The sequence below is a fragment of the Triturus cristatus genome, chromosome 2_1, assembly GCF_964204655.1.
Source record: "Triturus cristatus chromosome 2_1, aTriCri1.1, whole genome shotgun sequence".
Taxonomy (NCBI): domain Eukaryota; kingdom Metazoa; phylum Chordata; class Amphibia; order Caudata; family Salamandridae; genus Triturus; species Triturus cristatus.
Genome location: NC_140581.1, coordinates 47,033,845 through 47,051,905, shown reverse-complemented (window position 1 = coordinate 47,051,905; position 18,061 = coordinate 47,033,845).

Sequence of the window (18,061 nt, the reverse complement as noted above, 5' to 3'; positions counted from 1 at the left end):
TTGGGAGTATCTCTGCTCCGTCTCCGTGAGTGACCGGCTGGCGAAGGCCACCGGGGCCCATTCTTCGGCATCCGTCTTCCGCTGCAGCAGGACTGCACCCAGCCCGACTGGACCGGCATCGACGGCAATCTGTGTCAGCTTGGCCGGATCGAAGAAGGCCAGCGTCGTGGCTTCTGAGAGTGCGTGTTTGACTTCTTCAAATGCTCTACTCTGGTCACTGTTCCATGTCCAGGGGGTTGATTCTTTTGTGAGTTCTCTCAGTGGCGCTGTGAGGTTCGCTAGATCCTTGATGAACCTGCCACAGTAATTCACCATTCCTAGAAAACTCCTCACCTCCGTGACGTTTGCAGGAGCGGCTGCCTCCTTGATATCCTTGACCTTGTCCGGATCGGGGTTGACGCCATCAGCTGAGAAGATGTAGCCGAAGAACTGGATCTTCCGGCACAGGAATTCACACTTCTCCCGATGTAGCGTGAGGCCTGCGTCTCGTATTCGTCGTAGCACCTGCACCAACCTCTCGTTGTGTTCCGCTACCATCGTGGCGTGTATCATGATGTCATCGCTGACGTTGAGCGCCCCGGGGATTCCAGCGATCAGCTCTTGTATTACATTCTGGAATACCTCCGCAGCGCTCGATACCCCGAAGCTCAGCCTCGTGTAACGCCTCAGACCTACATGGGTGGAGAACGTGGTTATGTTCCGGGATGCTTCATCTAGAACTAGCTGGTGATATCCCGAGCGTAGGTCCAGCTTTGAGAACCACTTGGCTCCGGCCATTTCCCCAACGATGTCATCGATGGTCGGGGTGATGTGTCGCTCCCTTTTGATGGCAACGTTCGGGAGCATCATGTCCACACATATACGGACAGCGCCTGGCTGCTTGGGTTTCTTCGCCACGACAATTGGCGACACCCACGGGGTCGGTCCGGACACTTTCTCAATGATCCCCGCTGCCTCAAGCTTCTTCAATTCCGCTTCCACCAGTGGCCTGAGGTGGAATGCTATGCGGCGATGCCGGAGTGCTATCGGCTGGACCGTGGGATCGATATGTAGGTGAACTTCTTTCCCCCGGAACTTGCCTATCCCTTGAAAGATTTCCTCGAACTCCTCCAGAGTGTGGTGTACTGACTCTTGGTGTACCCCAAACGCGAAGGTTACCACTCCCAGATCTTCCGCCGCTCGACAGCCCAGGAGCATGCCTTGCCCGTCTTCGGTGACGTAGACATTCGACGTGATGGACCTTGTCCCATGGGATAACACCGTTCTGAACTTTCCTCGTACCTTTAACGGCTCTTCCTGTCCATAGGCGAACACTGTGATAGTCGAGGGCTGTAGTGGGGGCTGTGGACGCATGGACGTGTGCATGGCGGCAGCCATGATGTTGATGCTGGCTCCTGTGTCTACCACTGTTGTAACTTCCTCTGACCCTACTCGGATGCTGCATTGCGGCAGTCTCCTAGTCCGGCGGGCCGCCGTGCCTATCATGTGCACCCGGTGTATGACTTTTTCCTCCTCTTCATCGTCGTCCATATCACTGGCTCCCGGACCTCCTTCCTCGACCGTGTGCACGGCCTGGCGGGGCTTTCGGAAACCCTTCGATCGGCACACTTTCTCAAAGTGGTTGAAGCGTCCACACCCTCTGCATTTGGTCCCCCTTGCTGGGCACTCCGACGGGGCGTGGGGTGAGCCCCCGCAATATCCACAGGACTTTTGCTGTTCTTGAGCAGCCGGGGCTGGCTTTCGTCGGGGCCACCTCTGTTTCGGCTTGACTGCCACGGCATTGACCGGCTCGACCTTCACTGGCACTTGCAGTGCCGCCTCCATGTGCGCAGCGCGCGCCTTGGACAGCTCCTTCGTTCGGCCCATCGTCAGGATGTCCGCCAGGGGCTTACCGGATTCCTCCAAGATTCTCTCCCTGAGCTTGGCGGACGCACACCCTTGTATTATCTGGCCTCTTATCTCCTCCGTCTCGTCTCGAAACCCACAGGTGGCCGCTAAGTTCTTTAGACAAGCGTAGAATTTGTCGAGCGACTCCTCCGGCGATTGGCGCGCTTGGCGAAATATGAAGCGTTCATAGTCGCGGTTTGCCATTGGCTCAAAGTATTCGTTGAGAGCTGCTATGAGCATCGTGTGCGTCTTGGGGGTGGCTTCCGCGAGCGTCTTCACTATGTTGTGAATTTCTTTTCCACCTAGGTGAATTATCATTGCACGCTTTTGATCTCTGTGGACCTTCGTGGCCTCGAAGAAGATGCGCACTCTGTCCTCCCAGTCTCTCCACCGGGCTGCTACTGTCGATGGGGACCCCTCGACGGAGAACGGCTCTATTGGCGGGATTGTCGCCATGTTGCGCGTGCGTGGCCTGCGCAAGGTTGGACCTCCCTCTCTCGTGCGCCCTCACGCTGGGCGAGACCTTCTGGCACGTGTGCGGCTGGCGCGATGCGAGACCTCTTCTCCCTTGGGCAGTTCAGATTCCCCTGGGCGAGACCTTCTGGCACGTGTGTTGCTGGCGCTAGGCGAGACCCCTTCTCCCTTGGGCAGCTCAGATTCCCCAGGGGGCGTGTGTGTGCCAGCCCCTCCCTTGTCCTGCGATGCTGAGGGTTTATTCAGGCTCAGGGGCGCTTGACCCTACCTTCCTGGGCCTCCGGTGAGCAGGACGACGCTGTGTGTGTTTCACTGTCTGGCTTCTGGTGTGGGGATGCTGGGCACGGCAGATGCTGCGCGCTCCCCAGGGCAGGAGGGCAGGGCACGTGAGGTCCTTGAAACGCGCTGGGGCGCCGATGGCAGAGACGGCCCCAGCGCGAGCAGCCACACACAACGGAACGCTCCGGCGCTTCTGCGCAAGTCCAGGGCACGCTATCAGCGCGGGGACTGCAGCGCACTCCAGCGGGGCACGAGCACCGCAAGCGAGGAGCGCTAACGGCCGCCACACCAACCGGACGCGCCGATTCTGAGCGGGGGCACGATCCCACCCTCGTCGCCAACTTGTTGTGTCGCTGGGGGGCCTTAGCACATGGGCTCTTAGTACAGGCCTAACACGTGGGGCTCAATAACGACTCGGGACACTGGTGGTGCTTGCTTGCCGTCTCCGCAGCCGTGGCCCTTCTGCCGGCGTTTCTGCGTGACGTCATATTTATTACTGTACGTACAACGAACGTGCCCTGACGTGAACACCATCGCATATCACGTCAGGGACGAGTATCGCGACACTACATTGCTTCATCAGTGATATGACCACCGAAGGGCCTGATTTTATATTAAAAACAGTGTGGAACCAAAGATGAGTCCGAACACGCAGGCAAAAACTAATAGCCAGCTTCGATGGAAACGACACTCAGCTAGCATGTAGGTTAGTCCGATTTATGAATACAGCAAATACTAGGTTAAATTTAACTACAAAATGACGATCCAATCAAATTAGGCTATTATCAAAAAACAGATTAAGCTGCATAAACTAGAATTCTGAAAGTCTGCCTAAAGTTTTGTTTGCAGACTATTGTACCGACAGAGCAAACCAGCCGTTTGCTTTGAGGTATTGCGAGCGAATTTCGACAACAGTTAATCTGGAATGTCTGGTTCGTTTATTGTATTTTTAACCCTACTAAGAAATGGAATTTCATATGTACTTTTAACGATTTTTTACCCTGTCTAATTGTAACTCATGAGAAATATTCAGCAATAGCACTTCCTAAAATACAGTTGTAAACGGCACGTCTGATGCTGTAGTAAGCGAGCTTACTACAGCATCAGACGTTCGGTTTGCGTGGTGTCACATACGGGAGCCGGCTTACCATGGCGTGGTCTTCCCTCTTTTAATTACCACTCTTGACGATCTGTTATCGTTTGATTTACACAGATTGCTGACTTACACAAGTCGTGGCTCCTCCTTCTGACATATTTACCTGCATTAGCTTTTCAGTAATCCACCGTACTATAGTTACTCAACATATACTCATTACCTGTACCATATTGGTCCTGCTGTTCCGTATTGCCGATAATTGTATATTTCCAAGAGAGCTATAGAGACTTTTTTGATGTGTCACGCCTTCTCGTTCTTTCTATTGGTTTTGACGCGCTCTTAAAACTTGAGGACCACTGATTCATTGCGGTTTTCCACTACCGATGCTGTTGCCTTGACAAAGTCTGCATACCTATTGTGGTACAGACGAAACACGTGTTGGCCCGTTTTTCATTTGTTGCTGGGAATTTTCGCACTCAAGAACAATCAAAGAAGACTTGTATACATCGCTTGCGGACATGCCTTTATGAATAGCATATATGAAACGTTTTCTGTTTAACTTAAGAGCAGACACTGCCGTTTACAACTGTATTTTAGGAAGTGCTATTGCTGAATATTTCTCATGTTTTGCACAGGTTTCTGATCTGTTGACCAGCACTGTTGGGTAATCAGTGTTTTCAGTACTCACAGCACTCCTACCCTACATACTATTTGGGCGCTTTTACTTTCTCAATATAAGAGATAGGTTTCTGTCTACCAGAAGTGCGGCTTACCCCTCATTAGGGATTGCTATTACCCTCTTCGTGTTCGCTAATTGTAATTCATGACTAATTTTAATGTAGACTACTTTGAATTAGTTTTTCCTATTGCAAGGATTTTAACTAATCACACAATAAAGAATTTTTGTAAAAAAAAAAAATACATATATTAAAAAGAGAGCTTTGGACTATACCATTTCCCGCTAGAAGGCAATATTTTTCACCCTGCGTTTCAATACCGGGTGTGTCACGCAGTTTGGTGCTTACTTTCTCGCCATGCTAAAGAACAGCAGATGTTTCAGCACCCAGGCTAATATGCTGCATAGCTAAATACATATAAGGACTCAAAGGCGAGGTCGATTGCATTGCAAATGCTTGTTTTTAAACGTGTCTTCTAGGCGTTTAATGCCAAGCTGAACACCATTCTCCACCATGTGAGGGAATAGATATTTCTGCAATACAAAAACAAATCCATAATAATAGAAGCCGCAGAGTTCTCAATTTCTTTTACCATGTTTTATAAAACACCACAACGTTTTTCAATCCTGCTAACAATACTTTATAAATGAAATAAAATATGAAATATCCATGATAATACACCCTACTCAAATGATATTTCATTATCAAACTAATGTCCTCATTCCTCTCCTTGTACCTGCTGTCCACTTTCGATCTTGTAACAAAGAAATTGCATTAATCTTTTACCATATTCGGCACCCATCATCACACAGAGGAGATGACGCTGACTTTAAGAAGAATGTTAGTCCTGCGGCTGTCACACTCTGGAGAGTAATGCACACACCCCTCTCCCCATGCATCCAAAGGCATCTCTTTACAGTTCCAGAAACTTGCTTACAGCAGCAGTTTGTATGTGCTATGGACAGTTGTTCCTGTCTTCATCAGCGAAGCAAAGAAAAATAAGCGACGGGTGGTATGTTCGTTGTGTAGAATGTTTCGGCCATCGGGGGGCTATTTTATGACTTTGGCTGATAGAAAAGGGGATTTCTTTTCTATCTCAACCTTTTGATGTTTTGCTTCACAGCCTTCCTCTTTGTCTTCTTTGGGCCTTATTAGGATTTCAGGTGGGACACTGTCCTGGCTATGGGTCAGACCGACCTCCCGTCGGCAGTCCCGACCGCTTAATTTTGATGCGATCGCACATGGTGCGGTTGCAAGCACCCTTTTCAGTATGGGACCTTGTGCTGCTGTCGGAAACTGACCGCAGCACAAGCTCCCGTGCAGAAACAGGAGTATGTGTTCATCCCTGCACCGCATGGCAGGCACCTGTAGGTGCCTGCCACCTGCTGCAGGGACCAACAGGGGGGCTCTTAACTGGAGGCCACAGGCAGAAGGGGGCTCTGCTACGGCCCCCAACTCGCTTTCCGAAAGGTTTTCCATGTCGAAAAGCCCGGCATGTAAAGCCTGTTCAAAACTGACCATCATAATCTGGACGGCGTAAAACCTGAGCGCATCAGAAGCCAGCTGGAATGTCTGGCCGGGGTCAAAACCTACAGCCTCCATTGTAATAAGGCTGTCGGTTTTGCAACCGCGATGAGGTTCTGAAAGCCTCCAAACGCTTTCCGAGCCTCATCATAATCGGTGCCTCTGTCGTCTTCTTTATCTTGAACTCAATCTTCTTCATTTACTTCTTCTTCATCTTTTTTGCCTTCTTAATATTTCTCTTTTTCTTCATCTCCATCTTCTTCATTTTCTTTTTCTTCTTGGTTTATTCTTCACCTTCTTCTTTTTCTTCATCTCATCTTGTTCTTCATTATCCTATTTTCGTCATCCAGCTCCTCTGTTTATTTTATATTTCTTCAAATAAATCCAGCTCCATAACATCACTAGAGCCTTCAAAGTCCAACTCCCACAGGTCTATCGTCTCATCATCATCATCTTAATCATTGTTCTACTCTGGTCTCTCTCTGCCGTTTTAGATGTTGCAGACTTTCTTTCATTCTGATAGCGCTGTCCGTAGGATCTTTGTCCACAGTTAGGTGTTTAGCAGAGGAATTTGCTCAGTGCCGGCTTTAGGGTGGTGTGAGCAGTGGGCGCTGACCTAGAGGGGGGCACTGACCTCAGGGAGGCCCTGTGTCTAGCAATAATGTAGGATTTTAAAGCCCCTGCTACAGAGCTCCTTATACACCCAGCTTTCAGGCACCTAAAAAATGTCATGATAACTCATATAATTAATGTTTCTGCTAGAGAGAGACTTTGGGGTTTTGTCTAGTGGCAGTTTTGATTCACCATAAAGTAGCGTCAAGGGTTAAAATGCCTGCTGCAAAGAACTGTTCTGTATTTCTTGTGGATAGCTGAGTGGATTAGTAAAGCCAGCCTTTACCAGCACTTTAAAAAAGTTAAATGTATTTGAGAGAGGGGCTATGGAAAGATGAGGGCATTTCACCGGGTAGTAGTGAAGGAATCTGAGGGGAAGGTCATGGAGGGGACGCCAAAAAAAGATTGTCGCACCGGGCACCAAGAGGAGCTGAAACCGGCCCTGGATGACATTGTATCCGTAGGTGTTGGCTCCCACTTTTCGTGTATATTGTAGAGAAGAATATCGGCATGTGTGTCATTTGCTTCCTTCAGCATTGATGTCATAGCCTGCCCTAAAGTCCCCTGTTTAGGTTTTTACCAGACATTTTCAAAGAGTTCTAAATTGTTTGCTTTCTTCTTTAGGAAGTTGAAAATTCTCAGCCTAAGGTTGCCTATATCTGATGCAAGCATGCTTACCACATCCCTAGCACAAATCTAGACTCATATATCAGCGTAAGGTTACTTCTCAATACAGATTGTTTTCTTTGGGAGTGTGCTGCAGTACTTGTGAGTGATCATGTTTGGCGGGAGGCTTACTCCAATGTTGGGCTTGAGTACATTTATATCTGTTTTGTGAGCTTTAGGGCTGTAGTACCCTTAGAAGTGTTGTTTGTGAATTGCAAAGGTCATACTATTTTGTGGTTATGTGTTTGCATTACGACGTCGCTCCTGAGCCCTTCCTTACCTTTCCATTAAAACCCTCCGATTTAAATAACACCACATCAGGCTCCTGTAATTGCTCTGCCTTTTTTACTAATGCATATGATATCAAAGTTGTTATGCACAGAAGTCTGCGATACTTTGTGCAGAGTAACGTCACTATTCATCGTGCAAGCATTAGTGCAGATAGTACATCTTATGCTAGGCTTCAGGGTACTTTAGAATGACGAAATGAAGGAGTAGGATTTTATAAAGCGCAACACATACGCAGAGATAGGGTGTCCTGGTGCTGGAACTGAGAAGCCGGAACCATCATATTGACAGACAGGTTTTCTAAAGGTTTACAAAAAGTGATGTATTATGTTGTATTATGAAGATGAAAAGGAAATAAGTTGCGAGAAACAGCTGTGGTTACAGAGAAGACTCAGTCTCCAGCAAAGAATTTGTGATCCATGAGGACATTCAAGAGACAAGAAAAGCTGGCGCAGAGCACTGTGGAGGGCATTGTGAATTTTATTTATTTATTTATTTTACTTTTTTTTTTATGGGATGGACTTTGCACAAGGGATTAAAGCACTTTATAAGACAGCGGGAAATAAGTTCTGGATAACAAACATTCTAAAAATAACTTATTTGGACCAAGAAAACAAGGACACAAGGGACAAACTGCTTGCACCATCAGGCCATCAGAGACATAAGAAGATAGGATGTAGTTAAGTAACCATCATAGTGAATCAACAATAATTAACCACAAGAGCAGAGAGAACAAGTATTTCAGGACAAGTCAACACTAGAGATGAGCAGCAATTCTCACTTTAACTAAAGAGTCTTCCAAAAAGAAGGTTGTGAGTCCACCTTTAAATGTAATCGGACAAGAGGCTGTGGGAAGGGCTGGTGAGAGGCAGTTCCAAAGCCTGTAGTGCCACCAGAGTATCTCCATCTCAAACACAATTCTGGAATTAAATTTGGAGGTCACCATTTCTTGATCCTCGTTGAGCTCCAGAGTCTTTCAGTTTTCCAGCCAGGTAGGAGGGAGTGCCAGTGTGGAGGACTTTGAGTAATGCACGCCATGTTAAATTGGGCATCAAAGGGGACCATTGCAAGCAGCAGAGAACAAGAGACATGTGGTCGAATGTCCTGTGGCCTGTCTCCATGAGGGCAGCAGTATGGAGCACTGCTCTCAGAGGAGCTAGATGCACTTTAGGCAGACCAGAGAGGAGTGAGTTACTTAAAGCAGACCAGAGAGGAGTGAGTTACTTAAAGCAGACCAGAGAGGAGTGAGTTACTTTAGGTAGACCAGAGAGGAGTAAGTTACCATAATCTATCTAAAAAAAACTGTGCCTGGACAACAGGTCCTGCTGAGCAATCAAGTGTCTTATCCGGTGGCATTCGCTTTAGGCAGTGACTGAGAATTGTGCATGAATATCGAGATGGCCGTCAAGGGTAAAGCCTGAAAAGTTGCAATCGCCACAATGAATGGACTACAGTTCAGGGAGGAGAAGAATTCCAGACACTCTTTGACAAAGAGGTTGGATGGTTGTGGATTTTAATAGTAGGTCTGTTTTCATTGGATCGGGTTTTGAGTGGTGGTTGGATACTCATTGTTGAGCCTTGTCGAGGGTGGAGGAGAGAAGACACACGTCTTTAGGAAGATCTGGGTATCATCTGCATATTAATGATAAAGAAGGTCAGATGCTCTCAAAATCTCACTCAGATGTTCAAGATCCATAAATTACACAGGGTTGGGGAGAGAATAGAGCCCTGTGAAATCCCTTCTTTAGCTTGGTTTTGCCAGAGACAGAGCTCTCTATTGTCTTGCCAAGAAGGCCAGATGGTTTACCCCTGAACTTCGAGAGTCCAGGCGCACCAGCTGCAACCTCGAGAAGACCTGGAGGAACTCCAAATCCACAGAAGCCCACAACAACTTTAAAGCCGCCACCACCGTCCACCACCAGCTCATCAGAAACACGAGGAAAACTGCAATTGAAGACAGAATCTCCACACATGCACACAACAACAAAGAACTCTTCAACATCATCAAACAGTTCGCCCAACCTACCAGCGAGTTGACTGACATTCCCCCCTCACAAGACCTCTGCAACAAAGTCAGCACCTTCGTCCACCGCAAATTCAAGAACATCTACGACAACTGCGACGAAGACAACCAACAAAAGGAACCCCCGACACTCTGAAGCCAATGATTGACAGCTGGACAGCCCTCACCACCGAAGACACACTGAAGACGATGACCCCACAGACCCCTGCCCCAACACATCTTCAACAGAGCCGCTGACACCATCGCACCCATGCTTCGCCATACCATCAACCTCTCCCTGGCGAACGCCTCCTTCCCCAATGACTGGAAACACGCCAAGGTCAACCCCCTCCTGAAGAAGCCCTTGGCGGACCCCACCGACCTCAAAAATGACAGACCCATCTCCCTGCTCCCGTTCCCAGCGAAAGTCATCGAGAAAGCCATCAACAGCCAACTCGCCTCCTTTATCGAAGAGCACAAAATCTTCGACCTGTCTCAAACCGGCTTCAGAAAAAAACACAACACAGAAGCCGCTCTCCTCGCCCCAACAGACGACATCCGCTCCCTACTGGACAAAAGAGAAACAGTAGCGCTCATCCTCCTCGACCTCTCAGCGGCCTTCGACACAGTATCCCACCGCACTCTAATACGCAGACTCCACGACGCAGGTATCCGGACAAGGCCCTCAACTAGATCTACTCTTTCCTCCCCGGCAGAACGCAGCGGGTCCGACTCCACCTTTTCCTTTCGGACCCTACACCAACAACCTGCGGAGACCCCCAGGGGTACTTCCTCAGCCCAACACTCTTCAACGTCTACATTACTCCTCTCGCCCCCATCGTCAGTACCTATGGGCTCAACATTGTTTCTTACACAGATGACACCCAACTCATCCTCTCCCTAGCCAATGAAGCCAACGCAGCCAAACAGAACTTCCAAGAAGGCATGGAAGTTGTCGCCAAATGGATGAAAAGCAGCTCTCTGCAACTCAACACTGACAAAACAGAAGTACTCATCATGGGCCCACACCCCAACACCTGCTGTCCCCCCGACCTAGGTAGCCCACCCACCCTCATGGACCACGCACGCAACCTTTGAATCATCCTAGACTCCGAACTCAAAATGGACCGCCAGATCAACTCTGTCTCATCCTCCTGCTTCCACATCCTCCGCCTCCTACATAAGACCTTCAAATGGATCCCCCTCGAACACAGAAAAACCGTCGCCCACTGCCTCGTCACCAGCAGAGACGACTACGGCAACGCTCTATACGTCGGAATAAACAAAAACCTCACCCGCAAGCTACAAAACATCCAGAACACCGCTCCAAGACTGGTCCTCAACCTACCACGACACCATCACATCTCCCAACACTTGTGCACGGTGAACACCCTAAATATCGATTCCAAAATATCGACTGCCCAGAATATCGAAGTTAAAATATAGAGTGGACAGAATATCGAATTATCAAAATATAGATTGGTCAGAATATCGAAATTGGGGTACGAAATATCGATTTCCATAATATAGAATGTTAAAATATAGATTACCATAATATCGAATTTAAAAATATAGATATCTATAATATCGAATTTTTTTTACTGTTATGTATGGTAGTATATGTGTTAAAATTATGTATTATTTTTGTAATGTATGTTTAATTTAAACTAATGAATGTTATGTTATTTAATTTTTGCGTAATTTAATTCCGTAGCAGGTTGTGGGTTTATAGGGGAATAGGGTGGGAAGTAATTTAATTATGGTTAATTAAATATTAATTATATTTATATGTTTTGATAATTAATTGATTGATATGTAATTATTAATTGGTAATTAATTGTTATTAATTGGTAATTAATTTATATTAATTGAATAATTGATAATTATGTTAATTGTATTTTTTATTATTTGGAGCGGGTTGTGGGTTTGTAGGGGAATTGGGTGGGAAGTAATTTAATTGTAATAAAGTAAATAATATTTTTTTTATTTATGTGTATTGCTAATTAACTGATAATTAATTATTAATTGGTAATGAATTTGTATTAATGGGTAAATAATTTGTATGAATTGCTAATTAATTTTTATTAATTGCAAAATTATTTTTATTAATTGATTAATTGATAATAATGTTAATTGTAATTTTTATTATTGGGAGTGGGTTGTGGGTTTATAGGGGAATTGGGTGGTAAGTAAATTAATTGTAATAAAGTAAATAATAATTGTTTTATTTATGTGTATTGATAATTGATAATTAATTATTAATTGGTAATTAATTTGTATTAATCTGTAAATAATTGTTATTAATTGCTAATTAATTTTTTTCAATGGTAATTAATTGTTATTAATTGGTCAATCTTTTTAATTAACATTTTATTGGTATTGATAATTAATGTAATCCTATTTTAAAAATAAATTATTACTTTCCTTACTTTTGCACTCTCAGGAGGGGGAATAGTATTTTTTACACTCCCGCTATCCAACTCTTTCCCTACTGTTGCACTCACTGGAGTGGGAATAGTAATTTTTACCATCCTGCTATCCAACGCTTTCCCTACTGTTACACTCTTTGGAGTGGGAATAGTAATTTTTACCCCTACACTATCCAGCGTTTTCCCTACTGTTGCATTCACTGGAGTGGGAATAGTAATTTGTACCCCTACGATATCCAACGCTTTCCCTACTGTTGCACTCACTGGAGTGGGAATAGTAATTTTTACCCCTTCGCTATCCAACGTTTTCCCTACTGTTGCACTCACTGGAGTGGGAATAGTAATTTTTACCCTCCTGCTATCCAACGCTTTCCCTACTGTTACACTCTTTGGAGTGGGAATAGTAATTTTTACCCCTACACTATCCAGCGTTTTCCCTACTGTTGCATTCACTGGAGTGGGAATAGTAATTTTTCCCTTCTTGCTATCCAACGCTTTCCCTACTGTCACACTCTCTGGAGTGGGAATAGTAAATTTTATCCTCCCGCTATCCAACGCTTTCCCTACTGTTGCACTCTCTGGAGTGGGAATAGTAATTTTTACCCTCCCGCTATCCAACGCTTTCCCTACTGTTGCACTCTCTGGAGTGGGAATAGTAATTTTTACCCTCCTGCTATCCAACGCTTTCCCTACTGTTGCACTCTCTGGAGTGGGAATAGTAATTTTTACCCCTACGCTATCCAACGCTTTCCCTACTGTTGCACTCACTGGAGTGGGAATAGTAATTTTTACGCTCTCACTATCCAACAAAATCTCTACTTTTTTTACATTACTTTTATTATGTTTACATTTTAAGCTTTTTTATATTATATTATGTATGTTTTATTTAATAGTTTTTAATATTTAATTACTTTTATATTATTTTTAATACATTTAAAAAATTCGATATTTTAGCTAACTATATTTTAACATTCTATATTTTGCAATCGATATTTTAGTACTTACCTGTTTGTAGATAGGGAGTCGATATTCTGTCCTTCTATATTTTGGCGTCGATATTTTGTGTAGTCGATATTTTGTCTCTCGATATTAAGTCACTGACCCCTTGTGCACACTCCACTGGCTCCCCATCGAGGCAAGAATCACCTTCAAGATCCTCACCCACGCACACAAAGCCCTCCACAACACCGGACCAGCATACCTGAACATCTGAATCAACTTCCACGCACCCCAAAGAACCATACGATCAGCCCAGCTCTCCTACGCCATGGTTCCCCACACCAGAAAGACCAGATCAGGAGTCCACTCCTTCTCCTTCCTCGCGGCCAGAGAATGAAACGCCCTCCCGGTCCACCTCAGGCAGACAACATCACTCCACATCTTCACAAGAAACCTGAAAACCTGGCTCTTCGACAGACCCCCTCCTTGATGGACTGGAACCTGCACCTCCCCTCCTCCCCAGCGCCTTGAGACCCTTACGGGTGAGTAGCCGCGCTTAACAAACCTGTGATTGATTGATTGATGGTGTGACGTTATACAAATAGGAGTTGAAGTGAGAGCTCTTACAAGGCTTCCCTGTAGAATGAAGGACTTCTGACTACGGCATAAGGTCTTAAGAGTCAACGTAAGCGATAGGAAGCCAATGAAGAAACTTGAGCTGACAGAAGGTCTTGTCTGATGGTGACAAGAAGCTGGTGATTGAAGCCTAACCTAAACCTGGCAGCAGCATGTTGTTGTTAGGGTTAAGTGATTTGTGTCCATATAACGTGTGATCTTGTTATTAGTTCCGTGCCTATGAAGCATGTAGGGTTACAAATTCTCTGGGCGCTACTCTAACAAATGAAGTGATATTAACTTTCACAATGCTGTTGGTTCTTCCTGTAACAATTGCAAAATTGATAATCTGTTTTTCATGTGCAATGTCTTTGTAGAAGGTCTCTTTTATTGTTTAATCATTTTAATAGGAAGGGTTTTAGAGCTAACTTGGGCTCCGAGCACACTGTGTTTCATCCATTTCAGGTTTACCAGGAGGAGTATTCGTCTGGCACGTCCGAAGCAAGCGGGGGCAAGTGACACAAGTACCTAGCTGAGTGTGGGCTGCATTACGGGTGTCACCTCACAGGATTGCGGGTTAAGGATCGGGTGGGGGGATGCCGACTTCTGCAGACTCTTCAGGGTAGGGATCGGATCCAGTTCATGGCTATTCCTGAAATCTCTTCTGTCACTGAGCCAGTCTGGCGACCCCCTTATTCTGGGTTTCAGCTCCTTGAATGCTCGCAGTAAACGGGCCTCCTGTGCCCAGGGCCTGTTAGTGCTAAACCCGAGCCTGGCTGGGTTAACGAGGGATGCAGGGGGGCTAACAGACGGGTGTGTGGAGCCATCAAATCCATCTCTATGGACAGAGCTCGCCTGGCTGCTTGTCGAGCTGCGTATAAACAAGCATAGGCCCTAGAAGGCTGGCAGATACACCAGAAGCGTGGGACAAGGCTGCATCCTTGCAGTAAAGGGCGGCAGCGACTTCTGGGAAGTCATCAATCGACCCCAAATCCCCAAAGCTCGGACTGAGGGGCAGCTGTCAGTGCAGAGCTCTCAATTATTCCTATTAAAATTATGGGGCATATCAACAAGCGACATTTCTCCTATTATCAAGGATATTGTTAACCCTCTTAGCGATAAAAAAAAGCAGCGCTAACCATGGTTAACGCTGCTTTTTTACGTCTGGTATTTTTCTGACTTAGCAATGTCTACCCCTATCAGCAAGCTATCGCCAAACCTTGTGGGATTATCGCTGTATTTCCAGCGATAATCTCACAATTGGCAGCTTGTGCTCTGAAGTTTATCGCTTTGGAGATAAGCGTTGCTGACAGCACGCTATCTCCGCGATAAAATTCAGAGTTGACCGGCGATAATTATCCTCATGCTAAGAGCGCTGAGCGATAATTATCGCCGGCCCTTGCTGATATGTCCCCAAGTCTTCTTTTTCGGACCTTACATATGGCAGCCAGGTGGCAGCCATGCAGAATTACCGCCGTCTCTCCCATTGAATATCAGAGTTTGTTTATCCGAGGTGTGTGAAGTGACAAGCGTCCACCGAGGATGGCCCCAGTCTGAAGGGTCCAGGTGGATCCTTACAAGGAGGACATCGGGTTTTGGGGCGCCTGTTATGAATAACGCGGCTGACAGTGACGCCATCAGCGGTCCCCATAGTTCCTGCCATACAGTTGTGGTCATTCCCGTTTAAAAGAAAGGCTGCAGACATGATCCCAGCTGTTACAGGCCAATGTCCTTGTTAGATTCAACTTTCAAAGAGATTGTCAGCATCGTCCTCGTAAGGATTGAGCCCTGGGCCGGCCCTGCAGTTAGAAAGCTGCTGTCATGGATCATCTAGGGCTGGGGAGCGCTCAGCACATTGACCTCAGTGTTTACAGAAACTGCCCCCAGGGTAGGCTGACACATCACCGCGCGCGCCACTGACACCCCTGTGGAGCATGGACACCCCAGGGACATGGGGGCGGGGCCACATGGGGCCATTGTTTGTTGTACTGTGTCTATGACTGAGAAAGTACTGTGGCTAATCTTATATCAGCAAACGTACTGCACCTCAATGGGCCATGTCCTTATAGCATAGAATTTAAAAACATGCAATTCAAAGTATAAAAGTCAAATGGAAAACAGGGTGATCTGCCACCCCCTGGGGCTGGCTGTGTGCATTGAGAGACGAAAGAGAGCGAACACCAGGGAAGGAACCGAAAACACCGATCAAAATGAAGGTACACACTGTGAGAATTCAGTGATGTGGCAATGCAAAGAAATGCAAAGTGTAACCCAGAACGTGTTTCCCAGATTGTGCTGCTTTGTGTGTTGTTGGGGCTGCACACTGTAGGAGAGTAGGGTCTGCAATCCTATGATCACCCAGATTTTTTGCTTTTACTTCATTGGTTTACGACTTTCCCCGGCTGCGGGCCTGCCAATCAGACCCACAGCCTAGCTGTTCTCTCTCGAAATTAACACACATGTACATTAGGTGCATCCACTAATTGGAACTGGGCCGCCTTATCAGTCCCTGTATCAGCATACCACAGGTATCCAGGGCATCGGTGTACCCAGGGCCTACCAGGGGCTGCAGCATGTATTATGCCACCCCTGGATGGCCGCCCAAATCTGACACAACTGGCTGCACGACAGCTGGGGCAAGGTGGTGTAATCACCCATTGCTGTAGGTGTAGTATTCCTATACCTAACCCTAAAATGGACGCATGGATTCCTGTCAGTCACTCCTATGGCAGGCCTTATCAATCCTGAAGGCAGAGTGCTGGGAATCATGTGAGATGGTGCTCTGGCGCGAGCTGAGCCCGTCGACGGCTTGCGGAACCAAATCCTAATAGCCGTTCCATGGTGACGCGGGCCAACTACTTTAAAGGGCATTATAATCCTCGCGGTTATTTGCTAACTTTGGCATCGCATCACCCAAACATGTCGAGTAAGGTGTCATACGAATTGGAATACGAACCCCTCGCCAGTTCTGGCGACGGGGTTAGCATTCCACCCTTCTAGACGGACACGACATGGAAGTAACCTTGAACCCCGGTTAAAATTGACTCAAGCCTCAGCATCACAAAATGGATGCTGCCACCAGGCACAAGTCTGACCTCCTGCTGCTGGGAGACCTTCCAGCGAGGGGAGCTTGGACAAAGGGTTTCCTGTCGAGGGCGGTGTTAGCACCATCCCAGACAGGGTTTGTGTATCCCAGGTAGGCAGGGCTGAAAGGAAGGTGATTGCAAGTGGCACCCCGGTGCTCACTGTGCATAGCCCGGCTCAAACCAGTTTCGGGGGCACACCAGCCCCTGAGCTGGGGCGAAGCCGGACAAAGGATAGGGGTGTAACCACCCCCTCCTGGTCCCACCCATAGGTAGGACCTAGTCACGGGCCAGACCCTTTTTCCTAGAATAAAGGTGGGAGAGGGTCCCCTTCCCAAATTGGATAATTCTGAATCTTGAACTACTTTCCACGAAAGGAACTCTTGCCTATTTCTGAAGACTCTCCCTTGTGGCTAAGGAGTAGCCACCCTGCACCAGCAGGCACCACCTAAGCGCTTGCGGTTTGCTGCTCGTCTCTCCCACGGATCAAGACTGCCCAGCTCGACGAGACCCGGGTTCCCTGCCATCTCTGACCTCTACCTACATCATCAGCCCAGCTGAGATTCGTAGGTGTGACGAGACCTGCGGGACCGGCCATTTTCAGAACCTGCACGACGCTTAACTAGCACGCCCACCGAGGGACCCTCGAGTGAGTGCACCTAGGGTTTGAGAAGCCCTAACCCTGAGCGGCTCCAGCACCGAAGTCTGCCTCCCCAGCATCCACGGGATCTGCGTGGGGGCCCTTCTGCTCCTTGCTGCTCACCGCGTTGTCCGACCACTCGCCGACCGGCTTGTGGCCCTCTTCACGACGCACCACGACAGACTTTCATCACTGGTCTGGTTGCTCCAGACTGGCTCTTGCTCCCCTTCAATAGAGGAGTACCTCGGACCCTCCTGGTCCACTCCCGACGCCATCTTGATTCTACCACGTGGGTTTGCCACTGCGAAGACCTGCTGCCCCATTCCTGGGCCCAGCATCATCGACAGCAGACACCTTCGTGGGACAGCTCGCCCTCCATCCTGGTCGCCGCCGCGCCTCCTGGTCCGAGGAACAGCCGAGTCCGACGTCATCCACTCACCTGGTCGAGGTGACTTCATCCGGTACCTTCCTGGTACCCACACGATCGCTGGCTAGCGGTCGAGAACTGAGTCCCCTCTGCTTTCAGGTTTTCTTCATCACCGATCCAGGCTTGGATCTCTCTGAACATCAACACTGGTCGCCTGCCAGCAACTTCTTCTTTCAGGCTCCTGAGACTACAACGAGGACTCCCGACATCTTGCTGAACCCCACGCAGCCGCAGCCTCTGGGCTAGGTAACTCGAGCATCTCGGTGCTCCATCGTAGGTTCACTCTACAAGTGTCCAGTTCCTTTTTCGTTTAGTCCCACTGATCGGATTCCTCCGGAAGCAGTAACTTTAAACTATTCAACCTTTCCCATTCCACTTGCAGTGTATATGGTTTCGTGCCCTTCGGGCATTTGTGTAAATTGT